Raw genomic sequence first — 16,320 nt, 5'->3', positions numbered from 1 at the left:
CCGGGGGCACCGGGAGATGAGAGGGAAGGCTCATAAGGACCGAGCCTTCCCTCTCCTTAGGTGAGTATCTGACTATTTTTTTTTTTCAAAATCGGGTTACATTTGCTTTAACAACATTTTTCGCGGCGCCCTTTTTTCTTCTTTTTTCACCGTATTAACGATAACTGCATTTAAGTCTATGGCGGCGCCCTTTTCGACCACACTGAGCCGGCGCCATTTTTTTCCTGCTACCTAGTAAACTGTTAGCTGAGCGACTGCGCACAATTGGCTGTTTTTAGCTGCAGACAGGTCCAGACTAAAGGTAGCTGCACACAATGGCGTAGCAATAAGGGATGCAGAGGTTATGACCGCACCGGGGCCCACTAGGGGCCCTTCTGTATACATCTTAGCTTTTCATTGGTGCTATGCTGATAATGATCACCTCTATATTTGCATTGCATAGTGATAATCCTTAAAGTGTACTCGATGTGACGTGGATGTACAGTGCAAAACATTAATAACAAGTTTTACTTGTTTTATTTTGCTGCCTGAAAGAGTTAATTTCTAGGCATGGAAGTGACAGCTTCTGTCTTGTGGGTCCCTTGTCAGGAATATAGTAAACATCACCGATACGCAAATTACAGCCATAAAAGCTTTCCTGGCAGAATACAACTGTTGAGAGCAGAGGGAGATAAAATACTTGACCTTTTTCTAACTCTGGGACACTTAACAGGCTGTCATTGAGCAGAGGCAACACAACATTCAATCTAGTTTGTAAATGATTAAATATGGGAAATCTAAAAAAGTCACTTTAGTAGTCGGATCATCAATACAATTGTTTATCTCATCAGTTTATTTTCATCTTGGGTTCACTTTAAGGGGAACCTGAGGTGAGAGGTATATGGAGGCTGCCATATTTATTTCCTTATAAACATTACCAGTTTACTGGCAGCCCTGATGATCCTCTGCCTGTAATACATTTATCCTTAGACCCTGAACAAGCTTGCAGGTCAGAGGTTTATGACAAGATTAGCTACATGCTTGTTTTAGGTGTGTGCACTGCTGTTCACCTCAGTTGGCAGAACTTGTGCTGTAAATTCTTGGAATTCTTTGATGCCTCTCTACTAGCAGAAAATACAGAAACTGAAAGCAGAAGTCCTCTGTTATTGTATGACACTGCGCCCTAGTGACAAATGGCCATAAATACACGTTACAGCAGTACTATTTGGTAGCAAGGAAATGTAACAAATAAGAAATAAAAAATGTGCTGTAACGATCGGTGTCAGCACACAGAGAGAATCTGATTATTGGTGATCTGCAGTATCACCAAGAATGCAGATATATACCTGATTATTGATGATCTTCAGAATCACCGATAATCCAAGTATAACTAACCTCTGGACACCTAGATAGTGTGAGTGTTTGGTGCAACAGTAATGACTTTGAGTAAAACCACCCGAGGAGCAGGTGGTTTTTGGCAGTATGGGCGATACTGCCTTTTTGAGAAGTACAAGAGCCTTCCATCAGCCTGAGACCTCCAAAGGGGTGGAGTCCCAGACTGAAGGTAGGAGGGACCTGTGAGTGAGTGACACTTGAAGGTGGATGTCACTAACAGGTCTGGAGACTATCTCTAAAAGGAGAGAGATAGCTCTCAAGGTCGGGCAAGCCAGGTCGGCAACACACAGACAGATAAGGTACTGAGACAGTAAGCTGATTCGGTATCCAAGGCAGGCAGGGTTGGCAACAGATAATCAGATATGCGTAGGTACCGAATCTGAGAGCAGAGGGATAGTCAGGAAAGCAGTAGGTCATAACAGATATCAAACAATGCCTAGTCTTGGGTGTGAGGTCCATGGTCTCTACACCCTGGAACTAGTCTGAGGTATACTAAGATGGTACACAGTATCCCTAGTCTTGGGTGTGAGGTCCGTGGTCTCGACACCCTGGAACTAGTCTGAATAACAGCACAATGATAACACAAGTTCCCTAATCTTGGGTGTGAGGTCCGTGGTCTCGACACCCTGGAACTAGTCTGAATAATAGCACAATGATAACACAAGTTCCCTAATCTTGGGTGTGAGGTCCGTGGTCTCGACACCCTGGAACTAGTCTGAATAATAACACAATGATAATACAAGTTCCCTAATCTTGGGTGTGAGGTCTGTGGTCTCGACACCCTGGAACTAGTCTGAATAATAACACAATGATAAATAGAAGTAATCTGGCTCAGTGTGAATTCCCAGGTCCTCCTGGTTCAAACACACTGTAGGATCTGACTAAGGTCTGAGTGCTTCCACGTAGTGTTCGCAACGGCAGACCACCTGAGACTGACCAGCAGTAACTATATATAGAGCAGCGCTCTCTGGCGCCACCCATCAGTAATTGACCAATAGTCACTTGCTCTGAGGTCAGCTGACCCGCTTGTTCAGCTGATCCCTCCTTGGCTGTCATAAATGTTCTGCCTCTCAGCGCGCGCGCGCGTATTCCTGAATCTGTGTGAACTAACAGACCCAGCCACACCAGACGCACGCTGCTGCATGCAAACCGCCGCGTTGGGCGCGGAATCAGCCGCCTTGCTGTCAGTACACACGGCGGCTTTTCCGCGTTTCCTTACATGTGCTAAAACAAACCGGCCCAAAGCACTTCCAAGCCTCTAAAGAAATTGGCTGCTAAAGAGTTAAAGAGAACCCAAGGTGGAGCTTCGGGGGGCAGATGGGACATGGCTTTGTGTCCCCCAACAGCCACTCTCTGCCCCCTCCCCCCCACACTGCTGCGCTATAGCCCCCCCCCTCCCCCCAAGTTTAGCGACAAGATTGGTCGCTAATTCAGAGGTAAACAGAGGGAGAGGAATTACCTGTTTAAAACCCCCGCCAGGGGCGTTCCTACAGGGTTTCCTGAGCTGTCATTGGGCAGCTCTCCCCTGGCCACGCCTCCTGCCGCTCCCCCGCCTCCCTGCACGTTATGAGAGACAACACAGTCTCTACGCGCAGCATCCTGACCCAGGGGTTACGCAAGTGAAAGCAGGCCAGTGCGGCCCAAAGGAGCGGCGGTTTTGCAGCTACCTGATCCGCTCAGCCCTGTGGTTCAGGTAGCCTACTTTTTTTTTTTTTTAGCCCACCTTGGGCTCTCTTTAAGTAACAGAAAAGGGGCAGGGGGTACAAGTGATTTGGTACTAAAGGTTTGCTCTGGAAATAGAAATTAAATATGTTCAGAGTGAGAGGCTGCTCTGAAATTCCTCTCGTATATAGAAGTGATCTGGAGAAGATTGTTTATTTACAGTGAGAAGAGGAATAACTTCACCAGCCTGTCTGACTTTTCACTACAATATAGAGATGTTTATAATTCTTATAAACAAGTCCACATGTTAGAAACAAATTGGGATTATATTAGGGGATGTTTGATTGAGGCCAAATGTTCCACCAGCAGCCTCTGTATTCGCACGACGGCCGCTAGGATGCCCCCGCTGTCACCGCAGACCCCCGTGTAACGTATCTCTCGCTATACATCGCACACCACGAGAACAGCGAATGGTTTATGTCAGCCCGACAGTTTTACCAGTGAGAGTATCAAAATACTCTGAGCAAATCCGCCTCATACAGCGTAAACAATCCAACAGTAAAGGGGCCCTTATCTGCGTAAGCCACACGTGAACGTAGTGTTTCCGCGGCTATGGACGGTTGGCGGCTGTAATGAATTAGGATGTACGGTGTATGAATGGAGAAGGTTTGATGCAGATGGAACGCGGCGACCGCGAGGCATTAAATGAGCAGTCCCGCAGAACTCAACGTCAGTACAGGTAGCCCTGAGGTGAAAATAAACAAATGAAATAAACAATTGTATCTATTTTTCTTCTCCTAAAAAAAGACTTTTTAAGATATTCCACAGTTTTGTTTTATATTTATTTATGTTTTATTGTTTTTGCTCAATGACACCTTCATTGAAGTATGCCACAGCTAAAATCCATGAACGATTGACCCTTTTTATCTCTTTCCTGCTCTCAGAAGCCATTTTCTGCTAGGAAAGTGTTTTGTAGTTGGAATTTCTTATCAGTGAGGGTCACACTGAGGTCACTTCCTGTCTGAGTCAGGACTGAGTCAGCCACTTACATACCTAATATTTAACTCTTTCAGACAGAAAAAGAAAAAAAGGAACACAGCATAGTTATTTGTGTGCTGGCACTGTACGTACATACATATGTCTATCTCATCATGTCACTTGTCACTTCGGGTATCCTTTAACCTGATTCTGTTTGTAAGTTAGAAGGCTGTTCCACCTTTGTCCCCATGAAACCTCTGTACTCCCCTTTGCATCCAGTGTCCCTCTCTGTTCCCTTGTACCACACCTGTGCTTACACTGTATCCCCCTGTGCCTACAGTGTCCCTGTCTGTGACACCTCTGCACCCTATGCCTCCACTGTGTCCCTCTGTGCCAGCTCTGTGTCTCCCCCCCCCCCCCCCGCTCCACCTTTAGTCCTCTTGTGCCTCTTTCTACCCCCATGTGCCACCTTCCATCCCCCTGTACCTCCCATGGCCCCATTGTGCCTCCTTCTGTCCTCTGTGCCACCTTTAGTATTCTCCATGACACCTTTCGTGTCCGCTTTTTCCACCTTTCTGTCCCCCATGCCACCTCTTCCCCCTCCTGTGCTCCCCAATCGTAATCTATATTGCAGAGTAAGAAGCAGTGCTGCTCTCACCTCCCAAGGCGAGTGCAATGCTGTGCGTCTATCCATTCCGCTCGCCGCTCCCTCCAGTGCCTGCACCTCCTGCATTTCACATATTTACATAGAGGAAGAGATGCCGGGCACTAGAGCAAGCAGGAGGCAGAGAGAGAGGAGGAAGCACAGCGCTGGAATCGGCTGGGAGGTGAGCGCAGCACTGCTTCTTACTCTGCAATATACACGATCTTCTCAAAAAATTAGCATATTGTGATAAAGTTCATTATTTTCTGTAATGTGCTGATAAACATTAGACTTTCATATATTTTAGATTCATTTACACACAACTGAAGTAGTTCAAGCCTTTTATTGTTTTAATATTGATAATTTTGGCATACAGCTTATGAAAACCCAAATTTCCTATCTCAAAAAATTAGCATATTTCATCCGACCAATAAAAGAAAAGTCTTTTTAAAACAAAAAAAAAAGTCAACCTTCAAATAATTATGTTCAGTTATGCACTCAATACTTGGTCGGGAATCCTTTGGCAGAAATGACTGCTTCAATGCGGCGTGGCATGGAGGCAATCGGCATGTGGCACTGCTCAGGTGTTATGGAGGCCCAGGATGCTTCGATAGCGGCCTTAAGCTCATCCAGAGTGTTGGGTCTTGCGTCTCTCAACTTTCTCTTCACAATATCCCACAGATTCTCTATGGGGTTCAGGTCAGGAGAGTTGGCAGGCCAATTGAGCACAGTAATACCATGGTCATTAAACCATTTACCAGTGGTTTTGGCACTGTGAGCATGTGACAGGTCGTGCTGAAAAATGAAATCTTCATCTCCATAAAGCTTTTCAGCAGATGGAAGCATGAACCCACTTTTGAACCAGAAACAGTGGCAGAAGCACCTGACCTGGGCTACAGAGAAGCAGCACTGGACTGTTGCTCAGTGGTCCAGAGTACTTTTTTCGGATGAAAGCAACTTTTGCATGTCATTCGGAAATTAAGGTGCCAGAGTCTGGAGGAAGACTGAGGAGAGGGAAATGCCAAAATGCCTGAAGTCCAGTGTCAAGTACCCACAGTCAGTGATGGTCTGGGGTGCCATGTCAGCTACTGGTGTTGGTCCACTGTGTTTTATCAAGGGCAGGGCAATGCAGCTAGCTATCAGGAGATTTTGGAGCACTTCATGCTTCCATCTGCTGAAAAGCTTTATGGAGATGAAGATTTCATTTTTCAGCACGACCTGGCACCTGCTCACAGTGCTAAAACCACTGGTAAATGGTTTACTGACCATAGTATTACTGTGCTCAATTGGCCTGCCAACTCTCCTGACCTGAACCCCATAGAGAATCTGTGGGATATTGTGAAGAGAAATTTGAGAGACGCAAGACCCAACACTCTGGATGAGCTTAAGGCCGCTATCGAAGCATCCTGGGCCTCCATAACACCTGAGCAGTGCCACAGGCTGATTGCCTCCATGCCACGCCGCATTGAAGCAGTCATTTCTGCAAAAGGATTCCCGACCAAGTATTGAGTGCATAACTGAACATAATTATTTGAAGGTTGACATTTTTTGTTTTAAAAAACACTTTTCTTTTATTGGTCGGATGAAATATGCTAATTTTATGAGATAGGAATTTTGGGTTTTCATGAGCTGTATGCCAAAATCATCCATATTAAAACAATAAAAGGCTTGAACTACTTCAGTTGTGTGTAATGAATCTAAAATATATGAAAGTCTAATGTTTATCAGTACATTACAAAAAATAATGAACTTTATCACAATATGCTAATTTTTTGAGAAGATCCTGTAGATTAGAGGGAGAGCAAAGGAAGGAGATGTGCGCCGGGACACAAGGAAAGTTTGATGCTGCTTCTTCACACTTCTCTTACCACGGAAATGACCTAATCGCTACGGGAACAGGCCGTTCACATTGGTGGATTGTTTGTATGTTGGGCGTTCCCATTGTAGGAAAAGGGGTCTCCATAACATTTTTGCAGGGTGGGGGAACCAGAAACGGATGATGGTGAAATGGAGCCCTAGACAAATACCAACTTTGGGCCCACCCTTGATGGCCACTTGCCTTTTCTTTTGAAAGATTAGCGTCAACCAGGCCCCTAGTCTCTCCCAAGGCCCTGTGCACCTGCCTAAGTTACCCTGTGGATGATCCGGCTCTGGGCATGACACTTAGTTACACTCCTGCAAATTATGCACATGTAGTTTGCTTGTGTGTTGGATAAGAAAGGGGTGAAGGTAGGAAATATTCTTTAGGTGGAGGTGGCAGTAGGTGAGTAGATTTACAGTTTGAACGAGTTAAGTATTACACCTAGGCAGCGGGCCAGGGGGCGGGGGTTATTGGAGTGCTATTAACACTGATTATTATGTCAGAGAGGAGCAGAAATATCAGTGTAGTTAGAGTGACCAGATTTTTGTCGGTTCAACCTGGGACGGGGGGGAGGGGGGCGGCCGAAAAACGGCCGTAGCCATGACATTGTATGGGCGGAGCTAACATAATGATGCAACAGCGAGGCATAAGAAAGCAGTGTTCAAATGCGGATTCGCTTCATGGGTGTGCAGAAACTGTGTGATGCTATTTAATAGTATACCGTAACCCCAAAGCAGCAAACATAGCCAACTATGACCATTAAATAATAAATGCAGCAACAGTTACCCCAGACGCCAGAAAATAAACGCAATGTAGGCACATTTCAGCACAAAACGCAATGTGGACACATTTCAGCACAAAACGCAATTTGGGTACATTTCAGCACAAAATAAACGCAATGTGGGCACATTTCAGCACAAAATAAACGCAATGGGGGCACATTTCAGCACAAAATAAATGCAATGTGGGCACATTTCAGCACAAAAGCAATGTGGGCACATTTCAGCACAAAACGCAATGTGGGCACATTACAGCACAAAACGCAATAGGGGCACATTTCAGCACAAAATAAACGCAATGGGGGCACATTTCAGCACAAAATAAATGCAATGTGGGCACATTTCAGCACAAAACGCAATGTGGGCACATTTCAGCTCAAAACGCAATGTGGGCACATTTTAGCACAAAACGCAATGTGGGCACATTTCAGCACAAAACGCAATGTGGGCACATTTCAGCACAAAACGCAATGTGGGCACATTTCAGCACAAAAACGCAATGTGGGCACATTACAGCACCAAATAAACGCAAAGGGGAACATTTCAGCACAAAATAAACGCAATAAGGGCACATTTCAGTGCAAAATAAACGCAATGTGGGCACATCTCAGCACAAAACGCAATAGGGGCACATTTCAGCACAAAATAAACGCAATGTGGGCACATTACAGCACAAAACGCAATAGGGGCACGTTTCACCTGGGAAAAAAAAAAGCATTTACTCACCTGGAAGAAGTCTCCTCTCGCTCCTGGCCGGCGCGCTGCTCCTGGGACCGTCTTGCACCTTCTCCTACAGTCCCGCGCTGACAGGCAGAGCAGGGCTACGGCAAGATGGCCCCCGAAGCCCTGCACTGGAGACACAAATAGCATACCTCCCAACATTTTAAAATAAGAAACTGGGACACTGGCCACACCCCTAACCACACCCCCTAACCACACCCCCAATACACCTACCATTGTTTTTTGAAGATTTTTTTTTTCTATTAAATATTTATGCCCTTATATTTTTTTTTATAAATATACCCTCATACACCCTGCCCGTGGGTGGGGAGGAGGGTAAGGGTGCCCGTGGGTGGGGAGGAGGGTGAGGATGGGTGCCACTGCAAAAAAAAAAAAAATGATCTAGGCGCCAGCCGCGTCTAAGTGGGATGCGGGCATAGCATTACTACCTCCCTCCCTTGAGATCTGCCCCCAGTGTCCCCCGTTAGCAGCACACTAGGCTGGAGGGTGCTAGTGGGTAGGGAGGTTGTCAGTGGAGGGGGGGGGGATGCCCATGGGTAGGGAGGAGGGTGCCACTTTTAGGTTGGGGGGAGGGGGGTTGCCTGGGCAGAGAAGAGGTGAAAAACTGACCGAGGCTCCAGCCGCGGTAATGAGGGATGCGGGAGCTTAACACCTCCCTCCCTCTTTCTGAATACCCCCCTATGTATATCTGTGTCCCCTCCCTCCCTGTAGGCAGAGTGAGCGCAGCGGAGCGGGCAGTCGGGTGCTCTTACCGCTGATGCACGCGTACTGTCTCTGGCAACGGATCTCCATCTGCTTCCTGTGACGTCATAGTAAACAGGAAGCACATGGAGGTCCAATGCCAGACAATACGCGTGCATCAGCGGTAAGAGGACCCGACTGCCCGCTCCGCTGCGCTCACTCTACGGTAGGGGGGGGGGGGGACGGGACAGACAAACCATAGGGGGGTATTTAGAGAGGGAGGAAGTAATGAAACTCCCGCATCCCTCCATTACCGCGGCTGGAGCCTTGATCAGTTTTTCCGCCTCCATTATCTGCCCAGCCGGGCCGGGATTCAAATCGGGAGAATCCCGACCAATCCGGGACGGTTGGGGGCTATGCAAATAGTCTCCAGTACAGGGCTTCGGCAGCCATCTTACTGTAGCCCTGCTCGCCTGCCGGTGTCGGAACATCAGAAGACTAAGGAGGCTGGAGCGGGGCTGCGGGCAATGAACTGGCACGGCGTCTATAGACGCCGCTGCCAGTTCATGAAGATACAGTGGCCAGAGTCCCGAGGCCGGGACCAGTGGCGTAGCAAAGGAGCTGTGGGCCCCGATGCAAGTTTTACATGGGGCCCCCCAAGCACTCTTTACATGACAATTGATACGGTGCACCAAAACCTGCCAATGGCAACTACAGTGTCAGAGGTGCAAGAAGGGGATGGGGAACTGTGTGTTAATGATTACTACTATTCAAAGTATCTATAGAAGTGATTATTATGAGCACAGGGCCAATAGAGAGCTAATACTGTGGTTGAGGGAGGGACCTTCGGGGCCCCTCTGGCCCAAGGGCCCCGATGCGGTCGCTACCTCTGCACCCCCTATTGCTACGCCCCTGGCCGGGACGTCCCGCAGCTAAAAGCGCAACGTTTCCCGGCATGCTGCCTGGGATAGCGGACCCCGAATCCGGGACGCGTCCCGGGCAATCCGGGACGTCTGGTCACTCTAGTGTAGTCTATGTATGTACACGCAGGCGGGGCTGGATTTACCATAAGGCACTGTAGGCATGTGCCTACAGGTGCCTGATGAAGGAAAAATGGCTCACTTCTCTCCCTGAGCGCCTTCCTCATGATGAGAGTGTTAATGAGGTTACTTACCCAGCTCTCGGCATACCACTGACAATTTGGGGGCACCTCTAGCTACTTAATGCTGGGGGTACGTCTAGCTACCTAAGACTAAGGGGCATCTGTAGCTACCTATGACAGGCAAGGAAAGTAAGGGAGCAGTGACAGCTGGGAGAGCCAGCACACTTGCAGTGCAGTTTGGTCGGGGTTTGTTGGTTAATGGAGGGCGAAATCTAGGGTGCCACGACATCTGTGCCTGTAGGCTCCTGTGAGGTAAATCCGGGCCTGCACGCAGGGGAAAACGACTATTTCAACAGTCAAGAAAAGCAGCATCGGTGATGTACAGTATTGTGTATTCTCAATCACTTCTAGCCCAGCAAAGGTGAGTGGTGACCACTAGGTGGCAGCAACTTGCAAGGATTCCAACAATTCTCACTAATGACAGCTGGGAAGGTTCTCATAGATCATGGCTTATCTAAAGACATGGCAGGTTCAAGTGGATGGTTATACTTTGTAAGGGCCAGATCACACCAAAAACCGCTAGCGTATCCACAAATGCTAGCGGTTTTTGAAGCAGTTTTTCAGAGCGATTCTAGGCATGTTTGGAGCGATATTCTAAACATGCCTAGGGTTTTTGGAGTGTTTTTGTGTAGCGGTTTTTATATTTTGTTACAGTACAGCTGTAACTGAAACAGCTACTGTAAGAAAAACGCTTGGAAAAATCGCTCTGATCTACTGTTTTTCAGAGCGGTTTTCCACTTTCCTATACTTAACAGAAACAGGCAGAAACGCCTCAGAAATCAGCAAAAATGCTGCAGGACCCGAATTTGCGTTTGGGGAAAAAAACGAATCGCTCTGGTGTGCACCATCCCGTTCAAATACATTAGCCAAGCGGTTTTCAAACTGCAAGCGTTTCCAAATATGCTCAGAACCGCTCTTGGTGTGCACCGGCCCTAAGATTGCTAACATTTAAAGTGAACCAGAGATGAAGCACCCTTGTGTATTTTACCATATATATCAGTGGGAACATAAGAGAAAACACCTACTCTGCTCTCTGTTTCATCCCTTACTGCTCAGCCTGCTTGTTATCAGCCCTGATAAAATCCCCGACTGAGCATTCAGTCTGGCTTTGCTCAGAAATCATTATAGCTGAGTCTGTCTTCTCTGATGTCTTTTCAAGCCCAAGCCTGCCCCCTTCTGGCCCTGCTATAATGACTCAGCTATAATGATTCCTGAGCAAAACCAGACTGAATGCTCATGAAGGCGATGTTTTCACTGCCTGTCAGCTGCTCCAGTCCACCGGCTAAGCGTTTGATGTAGCTCGGCACAGGTGGTGAACAGGTGGTGGGCAGACAGCCCCCCAATGTAGTTGCATCGGACCACAGCGGGTGCCCAGACATGGCATGTGATTTTTTTTTCGCCGCCGCGTCTCAAACTTGTTACTAAACGCTGTCATTGCAGGTGAAAGGCACTTGTGGCCGTCAGTAGTGAACGAAAACGCTAATATTCATTTTGAAAATAATGCAAAATTTTACTATTGAGCAAAAATAGCACCATTTTGTAATACGGTTGTTTTTTTGGGTTTTTTTTTACATTTTTCACAAATTTTCACATTTAAATAAACGGTTTTCGCACTTTACGCAAATTTGCTGCATGTCCTGCATTTGCCAATTTATTAACCTCCTTGCCGGTTATCCCGAGCTCAGCTAGGGGTAACCTGCGCAGGAGGATTTCTCAGGCCCCGCTGGGCCGATTTGCATACTTTTTTTTCTCCTACACGCAGCTAGCACTTTGCTAGCTGCGTGTAGTACGCGATCGCCGCCGCCGATTTGCCGCTACCTGCCGCGCCGAGCCACCACCCCCCGCCCCAGACCCCTGCGCAGCCTGGCCAATCAGTGCCAGGCAGCGCTGAGGGGCGGTTCGGGATTCCCTGTGACGTCCCGACGTCCATGATGTCAGTGACGTCATCCCGCCCCGTCGCCATGGCGACCGGGGAAGCCCTGCAGGAAATCCCGTTCTCAACGGGATTTCCTGCATACTCTGATCGCCGAAGGCGATCGGAGTGGGTGGGGGATGCCGCCGCTCAGCGGCTACATGATTTAAAAAAAATAAAAAATAAAAAAAAAGTGCGGCGCTGCCTCCTTGCCGGATTTTTTAGACAGGCAAGGAGGTTAATCACAATCACTACTGCGGAATTTGTTACATTTATTTACTTTGGCAGAGCGTTTAGGGAAATCGCTAGCGATTTAAAGCGCTCCCTACGCTCAAAAAAGCGATCTAGTGGGTTCCAGGCTTAAATCCTTTATAAATGAAAATTGTAAACTATAAGCAATTTTAATCCTTTACAGTCAGTTAAAGTTCCTCTTTAAAATCACCAAATTAGAAGGAAAAAGACAATCTTTTGCTGAAGTTGAACATATAAATTCAGTGAGTAAAAACAAAACAAAAAATTAGACCATGTTCTTTTGTTTTTCTCCTATTAACGTTTCTATTATTTTCTTAAATTTTCTTCTCTTTCATGCAACTGTTGCAACTCTTAAAAGGTAGAAAGACGCCCGGCGGCGGATGGCGATGCGGTAAGTACATATTCAAGAACCATTTATGCGCAAGATCTGTCCGAGATGAGATCACAGGGAACGGGATTATTGGTTTATATTCTGGGCAGAGAGATTGCCACGTGAGCAGAAACATGATGTGATGCAGTAAAACGTTATAATGTATTGTGATATGTTGTTACGCCAAATCAGGTGGTTTTGACGCTCGATGCCTAGTGCCTGAACCGGGCGCTGCTATAACACCAACACTATAGTGCACAACCCGCGCAAGCGTAATTTGGGGTTCCAGTTATTGCCAGACCCCAAATTACTTCTCCCCAGGGCCGGGCCGAGGCGAGAGAGGCTCCAGCCTCAGGGCGCAGTGTAGGAGGGGGTGCACAACTCACTCAGCTATCATTCCCCTATTGTGTTTAAAGCAGTGAGAAATAAGAAAAGGGGATACATGGCAGTGACTGCAAGCCAGATAACTAGAGATTAAGGTGTTGGGGGCCCTGTGGCCCTCTTAGTCTAATAGCAATCAGTGTGTGACACAGCTGGGGTGGGAGGGATGGAGGGGTGCACTTTGGTGTCTCAGCCTTGGGTGCTGGAGGACCTTGTCCCGGCTCTGCTTCTCTCTCCAAGTTGCTACGACTCGGAGGGGGAATAGTATTTAACGCCGCTAGGAATATGAGCGGCAGCAGGGTGGGTGAGCCGTTATTCAGCGTACCCTGCGACCAACTCTGTGGTGGCGTACTAGCAGTACACTGATACGCCACGTGTGTTGAAGTCAGTGGCCCTAATGCAATTCCATTTTTCTAATACGTTTTTTCCTCGGTGATATTTTTACCTTATGTTTAAATTAACTATATATACACTAGCTGATGGCCCGGCGTTGGCCGAGTATGTATTTGGCTGGTGTTTGCTCTGCATACTTTTTCTAACCCTAACACACAATTACTCAATGACCTAGTCTTTGGCATCAACAATTTGCATTGAAATGAAACAAATCTGGTTGGCTGTAGCTCCACCCCATTTTCTGAATTTGAACCCCAGTCACCCAAAGACCAACTCTACCAGGTTTGAGGCTTGTACCATTAACAGTGCAAGAATGGCAGCAATTCCCCTTGAAAATCAATAGGTGAATTTCGATTGGCTTTTATAGACTCCATTCACTTTTCTGAATATTAAACCCAGTCACACAGTGACCAACTGTGTAAAGTTTGAGAACCCTGCCATTCACAGTGTAAGAATGGCTGCAGTTTACATTTTCCCAGTGAAATTTGTATTTGTCTCCACCCACTTTTTGGTTATGGGGATACAAAGTATCCTATGTGTTATTCCAGGTAATATACTATGTGTGTGCCAGATTTCATTCAAATCCGTTCAGCCATTGTTTTGTGATTGAGTAATAACAAGCATCCAAACGTTCTCATTTATAATATTAGTGAGATAAGCAGCCCCAAAACCTAGCTAAGTTCTTCCTGGTGCTAAAAATCTATTCCCCCTCCAAACATTGATCTGAGCCATGAAGGAACCAGGAGTAATCCCAAGCAAAGATAATGAATCCCGTTTAGGGTTGGGGAATAGATAACCTATCGTATGAACAATTTTTGTTCTTTATTATGACTTTGAAAGTTGAGGTTTAGGTGCCATACATATTATTGCACAATTGTGTTGTACCTTGGTATGGTTTTTTTTGTATTTTTCTACACTTTTCAATAAAATAATTTAAAGAGACTGAGAGACAAAAAGTATAATAACTTTATACATACCTGGTGCTTCTTCCAGCCACATCAGCATGGATCGATCCCACGCCGCCGCTCTCCGCCGCCTCTATTGCCGGTACCGAGTCTCGTCACTTCGGCCAGTCAGGGCCAGTCGACGCAAGCGCAGTGCGCTCCCTCCGTATTGCGCAGGCGCATGCGTAAAGCAGGTGCTGGCGAGACAGAGGGAGTCCCTGAGCATGCGTACAAATGGCCTCGTCTGGCGGAACTGACGAGACCCGGTATCGGCAATAGAGGCAGCGGAGGATGGCGGCATGGGAAGCGATCCATGCTGATGGGGCTGGAGGAAGCCCCAGGTATGTATAAAGTTATTATACTTTTTCGTCTCTGAGTCCCTTTAAATTGCAAATATAAGATTTTGGAAGTCTCCTCAATTGATTCAAGTAGCCCATCAGTAAATAACTGGTTCCTGCCTGTTCCATGTTAACCTCCCTGGCGGGAAGCCCGTGCTGACTGCTGAGCTCGGGCTGTGCCGCGCATGAGGATTTCTCAGGCCCTGCTTGGCCGATTTGCATACTTTTTTTTTGCAACACACAGCTAGCACTTTGCTAGCTGCATGTTCACTCTGATCGCCGCCGCTCCGCGCCGATTAGCCGCTCGTCGCGCGCCCCCCCCCCCCCCCCAGACCCCGTGCACTGCCTGGCCAAGCCCGGACGGGGGAAGCCCTCCAGGAAATCCCGTTCTTTGAACGGGATTTCCTGATCGGAGATTGCCTGGGGCGATCAAAGAGGGTGGAGGGATGCCTCTGCACAGCGGCTATCATGTAGCAAGCCCTGGGCTCGCTACATGATTTAAAAAAATAAATAAAAAAAAACTGCTCTGCTGCCCCCTGGCGGTTTTTAATAGACCGCCAGGGGGGGGGTTAAAGAACAACTGAAGAAAGAGGCATATGGAGGCTGCCATGTTTATTTCATTTAAGCAATACCAGTTCCCTGGCTCTCCTGCTGAACCTCTCCCTCTAATACTTTCAGCCATAGCCCCTGAACAAGCATGCAGGAATTCAAGTGTTTCTGACATTATTGTCAGATCTGACAGGTTAGCTGCATGCTTGTTTCTGGTGTTATTCAGACATTTCTGCAGTCAAACAGACCAGCAGGGCTGCCAGGCAACTGGTATTGTTTAAAAGGAAATAAACATGGCAGCCTCCATAATCTTTTCATTTCAGTTGTCGGCTCCGCTCCGATGTCCCAGGACCCACCGGCGAGCACTTCCGGTTTGGCCGTCACCGGCCGATTCCCATGCCTGTCGGCCAGTGACGGCGAAACCGGAAGTCGTCGTCGGCGGGTCCTGGGACATCGGAGCGGAGCTGCGAGGGCACCGATCGGCTGCTGGGGGCTGAGGGAAGCCCCAGGTGAGTAAATCTCATTTTTTTTACTTGACTTAAGATTCGCTTTAAGGCTATTCACTATTCTATTCTCATTATTTTTTTTTTTCATCCACTAACACTACTGAACAGGAAAATACCTGATTTCCAATTCTTTGCAATAAACTCTGGGTGGCTGTGTGCACATGTAAGGGAAGATTCCATATGCAGTTTACTTTTTTCCTGAGTTTTCTCCTAGGAGATAAATGGATGGGGGAAGACTCAGGGCCAGTTCACACTCGGCGCTCGGAGCGCCACTAGCCCGCGATCGCGTTTGGCTCACGATCGCGATTTTAACTTAAATCTCACAATTCTTGTGCGCTTTGCGCTTGTGATTCCTGTTTAATAGAACGGGAATCACAGAGCAATCGACCCCAAAACGCTGCATGCAGCACGTTTGCAATTAATCGAAATCGCAACCACTGCAGTGTGAATGTATCCATAGGGATACATTGTAGCAGCGCTTTCCATAGGGATACATTGTAGCAGCGCTTTCCATAGGGATACTTTCCATAGGGATGCATTGTAGCAGCGCTTTCCATAGGGATACATTGTAGCAGCGCTTTCCATAGGGATACATTGTAGCAGCGCTTTCCATAGGGATACATTGTAGCAGCGCTTTCCATAGGGATACTTTCCATAGGGATGCATTGTAGCAGCGCTTTCCATAGGGATACATTGTAGCAGCGCTTTTCATAGGGATACATTGTAGCAGCGCTTTCCATAGGGATACATTGTAGCAGCGCTTTTCATAGGGATACATTGTAGCAGCGCTTTCC

Source organism: Hyperolius riggenbachi, chromosome 8 (assembly GCF_040937935.1).
Source record: "Hyperolius riggenbachi isolate aHypRig1 chromosome 8, aHypRig1.pri, whole genome shotgun sequence".
NCBI lineage: Eukaryota > Metazoa > Chordata > Amphibia > Anura > Hyperoliidae > Hyperolius > Hyperolius riggenbachi.
Note: the sequence above shows the minus strand (reverse complement) of the source record.